We start from the raw sequence: 15,464 nt of genomic DNA on the forward strand, positions 1-15,464 counted from the left end.
GGAGAACTCATATAAGGAGTGGAATGAAGAGATCACTACTTCTTTGAAATTACTGAAAAGTTACAGGCTTTAAGATTGAGGTTAGAATAAAGCAGAAGTACCTAGAAATTCAGAACCTCAGGCTATGCATTCCCCCCAAGAAGTGCACAGAGCCCAGCCCTAATATAAAATTCAAAGTCAAGAAGTAGGGTGGAAGAATGATCAGAAAAGAAAAGGACCTTAATGTAGGGAGGTGCTGTGGTTACAGGGAAGCTCAAGACACAAAGAAGGCAATAATGACTTTTTTTTGTTTAATCTTCAAGCAAAGCCTTAATGAAAAATGCCAACTGGGCAAAAGTTCACCAGGAATTCCCAGTGAAGTTGAAGAAAATTTTTAAAAAGAGGGAAAAAAAAAATTTAAATTCTGAGACCATTACAGGGAAAAAGGGGAAAAGATACCTATGGAAGAAACATAAAGATTTAAAAATAAAAACCTTAGAAAGAAATTATTTTTGAAAAAAAAATTGGTCAAATGGAATCTAATGATTCTTTGAAACATAAGGAAATATAAGTCAAAAGATTGAAAAAGTAGAAAATATGAAATCCCTGATAAAACAGCTGATTTGGAAAGCAATTTGAAGAGGGAAAAAATGTAAGAATCATTTGACTATTTGAAAGCCATGTGCAAAAAATGGATCTCAACATTATATTTCAGGAAATCTTGAAAGAAAACTGACCAGCAATTATTACTACAAAGTGAAGAACTTCCCCCTAAAACACATGAGAGCAGCATAATGGATTGGAAAGTAGAATTTAACAATATGTTTTTTAAAAGAACTTGCTTAGACACAAAAGGAGAATACACGTAGACTTAAAATAGATGACTGGAACAGAATCTGTTATCCTTATCTTGTTCAAAAGCAGTAGCAAAAATAGAGCTAATTAAAAGAAATAAACAAGGAAACTACATTTTCCTAAAAGGTACCATAGTCAAAGAATCAATATCATTACTGAACATATTTGCACCAAAAGGTAGCACATCTAAATTTCTAAAGAAAAAAGTTATTACAGATAAACAGTAAAACTATAATAGTAGTGTCATTAGTTTACCCCTTTTAGAACTAACTAAATCTAATAATTAAATAAATAAATATGTAGATGATGATTTTAGAAAAGTTGCCATGATACAGTTCTGGAGAATTTTGGCTGTGCATGCATTTTCATACAAAATTCACCTTATGTTGGAGCATTAAAGACCTCAAAATGCATTAAAAACAGACATACTAAATACATATTTTTCTGACCATAATGCAAAAAAAATCACAGTCAACAAAAGGCCTTTGAAGTATAGAGTCATAACTAATTGGAAAGCAAATAACTTAATCCTGAAGAATGGATAGATCCACTAAGAAATTGTAGAAATAATTGATAATGTCATTACCCTTCATGCCAGTAACAAGACAACATTCTAACATTTATGGGATACGGTTAATGCAGAAAATTTCAAGCTCTAAATGTCTGGGATATGTAACTAAAAAACCCAAAGCAACCTAGAAAACCAGCAAGGTAAGTTCCCTAACGAATTAAACATCAAATATAAATCCTAAAAAATTAAAGGGGAGATTAACACACTTCAAAGGAAAAATAAAACACCTGATAAATAAAACCTGGAACTGGTTTTACTAGTAGTTGTGCCGGGAACCCCCTCAAATCCTCCCTCCCCCCTAACCATTATAAAAGCTATTTTCCAATTATGTTTTTAAAAAAATTCCTACAATATTATCAGTATCAAAGAAGAAAAAGGTGAATTTGCAATGAAGAATAAATAAAAGCAATTATTTGGACCTTTTGTCCCCAACTGTAGGCCAATACTAAATGCCAAAACTATTTAAATACAATGGATGAATATTTACAAAACTATAAATTGCTCAGATTACCATTATAGGAACTAAGATACTCCTTGTCATTGGTGGGGCAGGGTGGGGGAGGGTTGGAAAGAATTGAATAATCTCTAAGTGAGCTTGTAAAGAGAAAGTGAAACTCAGGACTAGACGGATTTACAAATAAATTTTGCTAAACATTAGTTTCAGTAGTATATATAGCTTTTGCCTGAGGGCAGGGGATGGGGGTTAGAAAGTAAAGGGAAAGAGCCCCACAAAATTTCTCCTCCCTCTCCCCCTTCATCCCTTAATGGAGTGGATTCAAAACAGAGGCATAGAACTATAAACTAATTTCTCTGCTGAATATTGAAGCAACAAATGTCAAGTATTAGTATGGAGATATCACAGATCATATGCTGTGACAAGGCTAGGTTTATATCAGGAATATAGGGACTGTTTTATATTAGAGAAATTATTAATTTAAAAGACTGTATTAATACCAAAAATGATAAAAATAATTATTTTAATAAATGTAGAAAAATCTCTTGACACAGTACAACACCTACTCCTGGCTAAAAAACACAGTAGATGGCATAGAAACACATTGAGATTTCCTTAAAATAGTAAGGATTATTTATCTAAAACCAAAAATCAGCATTATTTTTAATAGAGAGAAGCTAGGATTCTTTCTGAGAAGACTAAAGGTAAAGCAGAGATGTCCAATATCACGATTCCTATTTAATTTTGTTCTAGAATTGCTTGCTGTAGCAATGAAGAAAAGTTATTGAAAAAACAATCACAGGAAAGGAATAAACAAAACTGCAATTTTTTTTTTTTAAAAGGAGATGACATGGTGGTTTACTTATACAATCCTAAAGAATCAACTAAAAAACCTATTCTCCTACCCCTCTTCCCATTGACAAATGTGCGAATAAATTTTGATTGTGTATGTGTGTGAGAGAGATTTTGTAAAAAATTTGTGTCTTCTCTTTGGGTAGGAGCAGGAGAGAATTTGGGATTTGAAGACAAACCCTAAAAATTCAAAAAATAAAATCATATTAACAAAACTAGAAATCAGAGCCTTCTAAATATTCATAGGTATATATCACATTTGAGAAATATTGTATCCCATTGAGGTATTGTCATAAAACATCTTCCTTATTTTGTTGTTAAATTATAGCAAAAAAGAAGCAAACTGTTCAGTGTGTGACAGTCCTGGAGACCTTGGAGATCAGTTCTTTTGTACTACTTGTGGCCAGCATTACCATGGAATGTGCTTGGAAATAACAGTCACAGCATTAAAAAGAGCAGGTTGGCAATGTCCTGACTGCAAAGTGTGCCAGAACTGCAAGTAAGTAGAAATTTTAAGTTACTTACCCATTCATTGGGTGCAAAAGCTTCTGTTTAATACCTTGAGAACTCATGGAATATCAGGGAGATATTTTCCTCAGTATAAGAAATTAAGCTTTTTAGAAATGAGGATTGCCAACATAATGCCATTCTGCATTCCTAAATACATTTTTAGAGGAACATTTATCTTCAGTTTCCATGGTTTAAAATTCAAAACAAAATCGGTGTTACTAGTTTGGTTTCCTTTTCAGGCTAAAGCCTATTCTTGATTTGGGCATAGTTTTCAATATGAATAAACAGTAAAATTATTGATAATTTTCAGCAAGAATTTATTTTGTGATGATCCTAAATTATTACTTAAATGGAGCAAAGTTAACAGTTGATGTCAGAATTGGGGTAGAGAGTCAATTATGTTAGTTATTTTTCAAGAGGATAAGAGGAGCAGTGTGGTTTGTAACAGGATTTTTTCTGTTCTGAGAGATTTAGTTACCTGGTTAAAGTTAGTATGTCTTAAAGGCAGAGCTTGAATTAAGGACCACCTTTCTCTAAGGCTACTTATTTTTCTACTATGCCACATTTCTTCTTATGCTATGAAAATTTTTATTTTTTTATGCTAGGAAGTCTGTTTCCAAGTGGTATATAATAAAATATTGTATTGTTTACTATGATTACCTTTTCTTTCCCTAGCGATTCTGGAAAATATCGATTGCTAAATCATTTTTAAAGACATCATAACAAGACCATTCACCTTATAAAAAACCAAGCGCACAAAAATTTTCCCTGGATCTTCTTCCTTGAGTAGTATTAGCCATACTGAATGTTGTAAGAATGATTTTCATTATTGTGAAAGAGTATCCACAAATCTTAAAAAAAAAGTATTTGATTTCTAAAATTTAAAGTATTGATTTCTCTGAAAGTTTACCAATGGCGTGTTGTATATGCAACATAAGTATAATGATGGCATATTGCATATACAACATGGTGACGTATTTTTTTTCTGTTCCATGATTTCTAACAATTATGTAAGAATTTAGACAAATTTACGACAGTTTAAATGATTCTCTTGCAAAACCTTGCTAGGTAATGGAGTCATTCTTCTCCTCTCCCCATCCCCGCCGTGTGAGAGCGTGCACGCGCGTACACACACACACGCACACACACTCTTCTACCGTTTACAAAGGGCATTTCTTACAATGGCTGTTTGAAAATAGATTTAATTCAAGTTTAGTTAGCTGCTCTTTTCTCTAGAAAGGTAGTGTGGTATGTCATGTTAAGAACTTGGTCTCAAGTTAGGAAGACATAACCTTGAATGCTGCTGCAGATGATATATGACCCTGGACAGATCTCTTTTATATCTGAGTCTAAGTTCCATCATTTATAAAATGTCTCTCTCAATGGCTGCCAGTTTTAGAGCACGTGCTGATTTGCATTGGAAGTTGGACACACTAATAAAATTACAGGTTATATACAATCTGAGGGGTTTTTTTTTTATTTGTTTGTTTTTTTGGGGGGGGGAGTAAATGAGAACTAATAGCCGCACATATAGGTTGGCCTCATCTTTGCTGCTTATAGTTGTATAGACTTGCCTTTATCATTGAAAGGTTAAGTAACTTGTCCAGGATCATATAGCCAGTATTTTTCAGAGGCAAAACTATATTATACATTCTGAATGTTGGAATGATATGAGATATTCCTAAAGTGCTTTACAAACCATGATATCCTATGTAACAACTTAGTTAATATTATATTGTGTCACTACATTAGGGAAATAGGTACTCAGTTTGTTGAATTTAACCTGAAACAAGTAGCAACCTAATTAGAAAGCATCATGTTAACTATATTATTTAGCATCATATGAAATAAACAGGAATTAGTGGGTTAACTCCTATTGAGTAAGCGTGATTCTGTCTGTCTAATTTAACTTGGGTTTTGATGTAAGCTTTTGTTAAATGGGCATAGAGAGAAGAGAGAAGTGAACTCTCCACAGCCCTCAGCTTACAGGAATGATATAGAGAAGGTGTGCCAAATGATCCCAAATCTTGTTTTGTATTTATCCTTTTTTTCTCTCTTGCCTTTTTTGATTTTTTTTGTTTTACATTAAGTTTGGGTATTGATAAATCTGAGAATCCAGTTGGTTGGGTTGTCTTTAATTGTGATTGTCTTTTTTAAAGATTGAAACCGAGGAACATGATAATCACTAGGAAAAGACAGGTTGTCCTTCTGTGTCTAAAATGATAGTAACCTAGACAGTGACTTGGTAAATTACCATTTTGTACCTTTCAGGGTCTAGATATATAAATGATTTTAAGTGGCCCATGCTAATTTTTATGTCTAATATTAAGTGAGACCTAGTTTATTACTGGAGAAGCCAAAGTCCTAAATTTAGTTCCCTTGTTTAACTCAGTTAAAATCACTGTGGAAATATTTATTAAACACTATTTTGTGCCAATCACTGTACTAAATGCTAGGGATACAAAGAAAAGACAAAGTGGAAGATAGCAGCTGGAAAGAAGGGACTTGCGTGAGCTCCCTGCCAAGTCCCTCCAAAAACTTATAAAAAATGACTGTGAACTAATTCTAGAACTGCAGAACCCACAAAATAGCAGAGGGAAGCAAGGCTCCAGCCCAGCACAGCCTGGATGGTCGCTGGGTGAGGTCTGTCACGGAAGGGGAGCAGAGCGCAGCATGAGTGGCAGCAGGACCAACCAGACCAGGAGCTGGGCGCAACAGGCCCTAGTGCTGGCAGTAAGCTGTGGCAGTTACCAGACTTCTCAACCCACAAACACCAAAGACAACAGAGAAGAACTGCAGAACCCACAAAATAGCGGAGGGAAACAGGGCTCCAGCCCAGGACAGCCTGAATGGGGTTGCTTGGTGAGGTGTATTGTGCATAGAGCTGGGAGCGGAGGGGAGCGGAGCCCTGCGTGGGTAGTGGCAGGACCAGCCCGACCAGGAGCTGGGCGGAACAGGCCCTAGCACCCTGAATCAGTGAGCTGTGGCAGTTACCAAACTTCTCAACCTACAAACACCAAAGACAACAGAGAAGGTTAGGGGGAAAAGCTGCTGGAAAACAGTGAAAGGAGTTCGCGGTTTGGCCACTGCCGTGGGGGCAGCTGAGGTGGTGCAGCTATAGAACTACAGCTGCAGTTGCTTCTGGCCCCCGGCCCACCTGTTGGAAGGAATTAAGTGGCGGATCTGAGCAGGAGTGCAGAGCCTGCTTAAGGTTTGAGTTGAGATCTGGGTTGGCAGTTCTTGAGGGAGGAGGAGCACTGGTGTGGCAGAGCTTGTTGTATAGAAATAGCTCTGAAAACAACAGCGCATCCCCTCAAACTTGGAACAAAGTACTCTCTACAAGCAGTCATACCCCAACAAAAAACGCAAAGGTCAAGTAGTTGGCTGGGAACACGGCCAGGCAGCAAAAACGGACTCAGATTCAGACTCAGACTTTGGAATCTTTTTTTGGCGACATAGAAGACCAAAACATACCGCCAGAAGAAGTCAACAAAGTCAAAGAGCCAACATCAAAAGCCTCCAAGAAAAACATGAACTGCTCTCAGGCCATGGAAGAGATCAAAAAGGATTTGGAAAAGCAAGTTAGAGAAGTGGAGGAAAAATTGGGAAGACAAATGAGAGTGATGCTAGAAAACCATGAAAAACAAGTCAATTGATTTGCTAAAGGAGACCCCAAAAAATACAGAAAAAAATACTTAAGAAAACAACGCTTTAAAAATGGACTAACTCAAATGGCAAAAGAGCTCCAGAATGCCAATTAGGAGAAGAATGCCTTGAAAGGCAGAATTGGCCAGATGGAAAAGGAGGTCCAAAAAACCACTGAAGAAAATACTACCTTAAAAATGAGATTGGAGCAAGTGGAAGCTAGTGACTTTATGAGAAATCAAGATATTATAAAACAGAACCAAAGGAATGAAAAAGTGGAAGACAATGTGAACTATCTCATTGGAAAAATCACTGACCTGGAAAATAGATCCAGAAGAGAGAATTTAAAAATTATTGGATTACCTGAAAGCCATGATCAAAAAAAGAGCCTAGATATCATCTTTCAAGAAATTACCATGGAAAGCTGCCTTGATATTCTAGAGCCAGAGGGCTCTAGAAAATAGAAATTGAAAGAATCCACAGATCGCCTCCTCAAAAAGATCCCAAAAAGAAAACTCCTAGGAATATTGTCGCCAAATTCCAGAGCTCCCAGATCAAAGAGAAAATACTGGAAGCAGCCAGAAAGAAACAATTTGAGTATTGTGGAAACACAATCAGAATAATACAAGATCTAACAGCTTCTACATTAAGGGATTGAAGGGCGTGGCATACGATATTCCGGAGGTCAATGGAGCTATGATTAAAACCTAGAATCACCTACCCAGCAAAACTGAGTATCATGCTCCAAGGCAAAACATGGATTTTCAATAAAATAGAGGACTTTCAAGCTTTCTCAGTGAAAAGACCAGAGCTGAATAGAAAATTTGACTTTCAAACACAAGAATCAAGAGAAGCATGAAAAGGTAAACAAGAAAAAGAAATCACAAGGAACTTAGTAAAGTTGAACTGTTTTGTTTACATTTCTACATGGAAAGATGATGTGTATGATTCATGAGACCTCAATATTAGGGTAGCTGAAGGGAATATGCTTTTGTGTGTGTGTGTGTATGTGTGTGTATATGTATATTTATATATAGATAGTTAGATAGACAGAGGGCACAGGGTGAGTTGAATATGAAGGTATGATATCTAAAAAAAATAAAATCAAATTAAGGGATGAGAGAGGAATGTATTGAGAAAGGGAGAGATAGAATGGGGTAAATTATCTTTCATAAAAGTGGCATGAAAAGCAGTTCTGTAGGAAGGGAAGAGGAGGCAGGTGAGGGGGAATGAATGAATCTTGCTCTCATCAGATTTGACCTGAGGAGGGAATACCATACACACTCAATTGGGTATCTTACCCCAGAAGAAAGGAGGAGGAACAAGATAAAAAAGGGGGGATGATAGAAGGGAGGGCAGATAGAGGGAGGAGGTAATCAAAAACAAACACTTTCAAAAAGGGACAGGGTCAAGGGAGAAAATTCTATGAAGCGCATAGGTTAGGAAGGAGCAAAATGTAGTTAACTCTTTCACAACGTGAGTATTGTGGAAGGGTTTCACATAATGATATGCATGTGGCCTATGTTGAATTGCTTGCATTCTTAGGGTGGGTGGGAAGGGAAGAGGGGAGAGAATTTGGAACTCAAAGTTTTAAAAGCAGATGTTCATAAAGAGGAAAAAAAAGTTTTTGCATACTACTAGGAAATAAGATACACAGGCAATGGGGCATAGAAATTTATCTTGCCCTACAAGAAAGGAACGGAAAAGGTGATGGGAGGGGAGTGGGGTGACAGAAGGGAGGGCTGACTGGGGAACAGGGCAACCAGAATATATGCCATATTGGAGTGGGGGAGCTGGGTAGAAATGGGGATAAAATTAGAAATTCAAACTCCTGTGAAACTCAGTGCTGAAAACTAAATATATTTAATAAATTAAATAAATGTAATAAAAAAATGTAAGACAAGAAATGGGGGTTTTGGGAGATGGAGGAATTTTTTGTAGTAAAGGATATAAACAAAAGGAAATTAAAAAAAAAGAAAAGACAAAGTGCAGTTGCCGTTAGGGTGCTTACAGTCTGTAGTACTAACTTCTGTCTCTGGAATGAATTGTGTTGATCATCAGTCAGAGTGGCTAGAGAATATAGAAAGTTCTCCGGCAATCTAGCTTCATTACTTGAAAATATCAGTTTGAGACATGTGCTTTCATCATTATTATTTAGTATATAGCATATAATTTAGTAATAGTCATCTGTATTTGATATGAATTATATAATATAATTTTTACCACCTTATGCTGTTTCTCTACTTCTCCCATTGGTAATTGAATTCAGCAAGCATTAATGTCCTGCTGTGGATAAGCAGGTCTAATTCAGATCTGGCTTAGTCCAATCGTAGATCTCTAGACCTTGGAGAAATGTTTAATGTCATTTAGGTTAATCACATCATTTTATAGGTTTTGAAAAATATGAAGCCCAGAAATACTAAGTGATTGTTCAAGGTCATGTAGATGCAAAAGCAGATTTTTGAACCTAGGCCCTCAGATGCAATATTCATTTGTCTTTTAGCTCTACCCCACTAAATCTCTTTATGGCAAGTTTGAAAACAAATCTAGGTTTTCACCATATCGACTGATTACCAATTTTTTTTTTCCCTTTAACTGATGTTCAGTAATGTTAACGTTTTTATCCGTTTATACCAGTATATCCTGGTTTAACTTTACGTGCTTATGTTATCCAGTTGTGAACATCCCAGGAAAATAGTCTCATTGGATGAACTTACAGAAGAGTATTTCTTAGCAGAAAGCCAGTTTAACAATTTATGGTAATAAATATCTAGACCAGTTGTGTTAAGCACAAAGACAGAGCTAGCAATCCATAATAAGGATCCTTGCTGGCTTCATGTTGACTTACTTTAAAAATGTAATATTTATATTTTTTATATTTTTACTTATTTTGTTAAATCTTTTCCAATTAAAATTTAATCCAATTTAAGCAGTGCTCAGGAGAGTTATGAGCCACATACAGCCTGTGAGCCTTGTGTTTCACACCTCTGATCTAGACTAATATTCCTTTCATCTTATTTCTGTCCTAGTAGGCACATTTGTGATAAAATTTCTTGGTTTCCTCTAGTGATACCAAGACCTGAGCTAATAATTTCTTGTTCTTAAGGAGTTAATTAGTGAAATAAAACTGCCATTTTGTTGATCTCAAGATCCTGTTATCACATTCTTCTTACAATTGTGGTTCCTGTATCAAAATTTCTGTGTCCCTTAAATCTGTTCAAAAAGTAACCTGGTTAGACTATTCTTTTTTTTAAGTCATTTCCCTCTCCATATTTTCTCTCCTCCTCTATTTTTTTTTCACCTACTCAACCCTATGACTTTCCTAAGGATGTTTGTATGTGAATTTTGGACAATATTTTTAGCTAGTGAATGTACAGGAGTGTTTTTTTTTTATTATTTGCAGCATAGAAGCTTTCAGCTTCTTCCTAAATGCAAAGCCCTACCTGAGATAGGAGCCATAAATGTTGTTTTTTAGTCCTAAATTTATTCTTATACCTTTAGTAAGTAAGGGGAAAAATTGGGCAGACTAGAAAGCTGTCCAGAAAGTCTACTGAAAATGTCTAGATCGCTAATCTAAGGAAACGTTGTCGATGTCTCAGCTACTCATGCATGATCTTATGAATCTAGGCTTTGGAATACTGGACAGGGAAGATACTTTGATTATAGGGCTGGCTTAGCTTAAGTTTAAATATTGAATCAGTAGGCATCATATATTTCTTTCTTTCTTGAGATAATATGGTAGACTTGGAATTAGGGAATTGTGAGTTCAAATACTACCTCAGACACATCCTAGTTATGTGACTCTTAAATAATAAAAAATAAACTCAACTTAAATCATCTGTGTCTCAATTTCCTCATTTATCAAAATGAGGAAGGCCTCTAAAGCTTCTTTAAGACTCTGTAGATGTAATTTTATTAAGCACTTACTCAAGGAACCATATTAAGTATTTTTGGGCAAAGTCTTATTGCCCTTAAAGAGCATTCTTCTTGGAGATGAGTTTGGAAGTAATGTATAATATACGTAGATTATTTTATATAAAAGTAGGGAATCTTGTGAATAAAGAGACTTTTTTCATCTTGTCTGTGCAATGTCCTACACATAGTAGGAGTTTAAAATAGTTTTTTGAATTAGATTAGATGCAAATATACTGTTTTTAAAAAATGATGTGCGAAACACTATTTTTAGGTATGGGGAAGTTTTTACAAAGTACTATGTGAATTTCAATTTAGAAGAAAGGGAAAGGTCTAAAACAGCCTTGTTGAGCTTGGTCATAATCCCTGTCCTTATATCTTTGTTCCTGTATCAGTAAGGCAATAATAACAGTGTAGATGATAATCGTCAAAATCCCTGTGTAGTTCTTTATCACAAAGTATGCGAGACTCTCCACATAGAAGGTAGAAGAAGTAAACCTTTTATTCAGACACCAGAGATCCATATCCCACAAGCCATTTATCCAGTCTAATAGAGGAGTAAAACATTTAATGCACAATATCACAACATGGAGCCTCACCATCCCAAAACCTCTCTCACTCACTGCTGGGGTCTTCCCCCAAAACAAACTCACAGTACAGCTAAGTCAGCCTCTTCAGTTCTAACTATCATGATGGCGGCCATTAGCAGCCATAACTCTTTGATCTTTCCTCCCTTCTCCCTCCTCCTTCTCCTCTCTCTCTCTCTGTCTCTCTCTGTCTCTCTCTCTCTCTCTCTCTCTCTCTGTCTCTCTCCCTCTCTCCCTCCCCCTCTCACCTTCTCTTCCCCCCCCTTCAGCATTTCCTGTGGCGTAACTTCCTTTTCATGTTCTACCACACATGACTTAGGCTTCCTATGAGATGATCAGGTCACATGGCCTATTAATGGATGGGAAAGATCTTCAAATCTTAAATTGCTATTACTTCTCCTCACTTCATTGAGAGTAAAGATTGCATTCTGTGCCCTGAAGTCCCAAGTTTCTAATAGCCAGGTGATGAAAAAGTTATAAGCAGGATAGTGGCAAATTACTTCCTCCTTCAGAGGAGGGGAAACTAGTGTTTGTGACCCCAGTGCCTCAGAAAATTCATGGCTATAGGTATCTCATTTCAGAGGACTATATCCTTTCAGAGTTTCTACAGTGCAAAAGTACTTCTGTCTGCATTCCAAAATTCTTTGTTGTGTTCTCTGATTGCAACTCTAAATATAGTCAGTGAGTTGCATAGTTTTTGGTTTCTTTATTTCTGATGTAGTTTTGCTTTGTTAGTACTATTAATTAGAAGTTTGCCTCTACCCATCAGAAATAATTACAGATCTCAATTTATGCTGAGGGAACAGACTGAATTTTATCACGTTGGATTCAAAAAATTCTGAATTCATGTTTCACCTAATCTATGAAATTAAACTTAGCCATAATAACATGTACTTTATATGGCTTTTGGATATATGGTATGTCAAAGAACATTCCTGTCCATTTGCTTGTAATTATTGGAACTTGAGTATCCCATTTCAGAGGATCATGTATATTAAACCCATCATTGTAACAAAGAGTCAACTCAGATCCAGAGGGTACATGACTTCCCCCAAAATCACAAAGACAGGGAGCTTTAGAGAGAGAGTGAGAATGTGTACACTAAACAGAAAAATAATTTTGGTGGTGGTGTGCAGACACTTATAGATAGGGGATTAGGAAAGGTCTTATGACGGCAATGGTGCTTCCATTGAGCTTTGAGGAAAGCCAGGGTTTTAAACAAGCAGAGGTGAAGGGAGTATTTTCTAGCCCTAGGAAATACTCTGTTTAAAGGTATGGAGCTGGGCACAGGATACTGTGAGGGAGGAACAACAATCTGAGCAGTTTGACTGGATTGTAGAAAGCAGGTCAGATAAGTAATGTGTAATAGCTGTGGATTAGCAATGGTCAAGGTTTTTGTTCTCCAAATAGGAGTTTTAATTTTATTGGGAGACATAAGAGAATCCCTAGAACCTTTTGAGCATGGTGGCACATGTGGTCAGATCTGTGATTTAGGAATAGAATTGGACAGCTGCACAGAGGATTTAGAGTGAATAGAAATAAGGCAAAGAAAACAATTATGAGACTATTTAAATAATTCAGATAAAGATTTCCAGTAGTGTAGTTTCTTGGACAACAGTGGGTTGAAAGTGAGGTGTTGTGGAAATATAATCAACCAACTAATGAGATATGGATAGAATGAAGAGTATGTGAAGAGTTAATGTTTTCAAGGTCGCAAATCTCAGTCACTGGAAGAATACTGGTATCTTCAGAAACGCAAGTTAGAAAGACGGGGGTAGTTTGGGAGAAAAGGTTCTAAATTCTATTTTGGAATTGCCCCAAGAGGCATCTGGTGTTATACCAATTGCTGGGAAGTTGAGGAATAAAACTGGGGATGAATGTGTAGATAATTTGGAGATCATATAATTAGAGGTAATTGATCATGTAGTGGCCAATGAGATCTCAACTTTTGATCATAGAATTGGCTTATAGTGAGATACAGGATTTAATTATCCTTGAGGGGAAATGGCAGAATAGATCATAGAAGTTGATGAGGTTTACCACCTGGGAGCTGAATATAATTTCAAGGGACATCATGTGCATTTAAATTCCCCAGTATCTAAAGGCTCATTGAGCTGGGGAAGAGAGAAATCTTCCTTTAGCAGTCCTGCTTTTCTTGATTAATTGTTCTGAATTTTCAACAGGTAGAGATAGTTGAAAGACGTATCACGATCATGTAGATTGACTCTGAATGAATATTAGAGACTGGAGGTCAGTATAGAGGTTTGGGTTGGATTGGTAGATTTGCGATGTCATTAACATAGAGGGAGAAGAGAGGTGGCCCCAGGGCAGAATCCTCTGGGATACCTGTGATGTGTGTCCATGATCTGTATGAGTTTGACATGTATCAGCAAAGGAAACTGAGAAGGCTTGCTTTAGAAAGGAGAACTGACAGTGAGTAATATCCCAGAAAGCTAGAGAGAATAGAGTATCAAGGATGAGATGGTGGTCTATGTTTTCAAAGGCTGCAGAGAGGTCAAGAAGAGTGAGAACTGAGAAAATGCCATTGGATTTGGCAGTTAGGAGATCACTGGTAACTTTGGAGAGAGTAGTTTGGATGGAATGATGAAATTAGAAGCCGGATTATAAGAAGTTAAAAGACCGTGATAGGAGAGGAAGGGAGGCATCTATTTAGATGGCCCCAAGGAGTTTTTCTACAACGGGAAGAAGAAACTTAAGATGATAATTATTGGTAATGGAGCAGATAAGGGATTTTGAGGCTAGGGGCGATCATGTGTTTATTGACAATAGAGAAGGGTCTAGTATTAGAAAGAGACAAGAAAGAAGGGAGTAGATAAATGAGGCAGTCTTTGAACAGATAGATATGCAAATGGGATCTCTTGTGTAAGCAGAACTTTCCTTTGGCACGGATTTGGGCTACCTTCTCATGTCACACAGGGGTGAATTAGGAGATAGTGACAGAAGATGCCTGAGCGATATGAGATGAAGGGGAGAGAAGGAGATTTAAGGTTTATGATCAGATGGAAAGTTATACCTTAACTCTTTTTTGCACCAGGGAAGATAAATATGTTTGATTTCCTGGTGTCTGAGAATCAACATGATAGGACAGAAGTTTGAGTTAAAATTATGAGGAATGGATGAGGAACATAAGATTAGCCAGATGCAGGCAAGGTAGTCACCAGCTAAAAGAAGTCACTGATTCCCTGAGATTGTAACCTGTAATACTTAGAAATTACAGGAAATAGTCTTTCAGTTTCGTCCAGGACTAATCCTTTTTTTCCCATCCTTCAAGAGCATAGTTGGGGTCTGAGGAGAAAGAACGTGACTTGTTCCTTCCTACCCACAACACCGTAAAATGAGTAAAAAAGATTTACTTATATGGTTATCCATTAACGTATTAAAGTATACCGGAAAAGTTTTCTTTACTGCCCAGTACAAATATTTTCTACCTACTTGATACTTGAAATTCTTAAAGTGAGGACAGACCTTTTCAATCAGTATTGAAAGATAATATTTAAAATGATATTAAGATTATGGGGATTAGTACATTAAAATGAATAAATTTTAGTCAAAGCTGGTTTATCCTTTGTATGAATACCAGGTCCTTCCCTGCTTGAGGTTACAATCAGGAAGACAGAGGGGATGCAATTTAGCTAAATATTTATATGTTGCACTGTACTTAGCGTGGGGCTGTGAAGAAAGTCAACTATAGTCCTTGTTGTCAAGAAATCTCCCTTCTCCTGGAGTCCACAACTGTACAGTGATGAATAAATCATAGATAATTTTTTTCTTTTTAGGGAGAAAAAGGTTAACTTTTCTGATAACAGAAAGGCCTCATAGGAAACGAAGGAAGATAAGAATTTTAACAAACAGAAGCCAAGTATTAAAGAACAGAGAGAGGATATGAAATGTATTATTCCTCAGAACAGCAAGTAGTCTCTTTTGGTTGGAATTTAGAAAATATTAAGAGAAATAATGTTCAGTGTCCCTGGGAAGGTAAGCTAGAAATCTCATTGTGAATGACTTTAAATGCCATTCACATTTGTACTTTATCTTTGTGGCTAGGGGGAGCCATTGAATTTTTTTTTTGAGCCATAGA

General features: G+C 36.5%; 1 protein-coding gene across 1 annotated transcript in view; it reads left to right on the forward strand.

Annotated features, from left to right (window-relative positions):
- Nucleotides 1-15,464, forward strand: part of KMT2C (lysine methyltransferase 2C) — a 297,401-nt gene that overhangs the window by 116,731 nt on the left and 165,206 nt on the right. The window contains exon 8 of the mRNA XM_036759103.1: nt 3,040-3,210. The gene's annotated coding sequence lies outside the window, so the exon portion shown is untranslated. The remainder of the gene's footprint in view (nt 1-3,039; nt 3,211-15,464) is intronic.

This window comes from Trichosurus vulpecula, chromosome 5 (assembly GCF_011100635.1).
Source record: "Trichosurus vulpecula isolate mTriVul1 chromosome 5, mTriVul1.pri, whole genome shotgun sequence".
In the NCBI taxonomy this organism is placed as follows: domain Eukaryota; kingdom Metazoa; phylum Chordata; class Mammalia; order Diprotodontia; family Phalangeridae; genus Trichosurus; species Trichosurus vulpecula.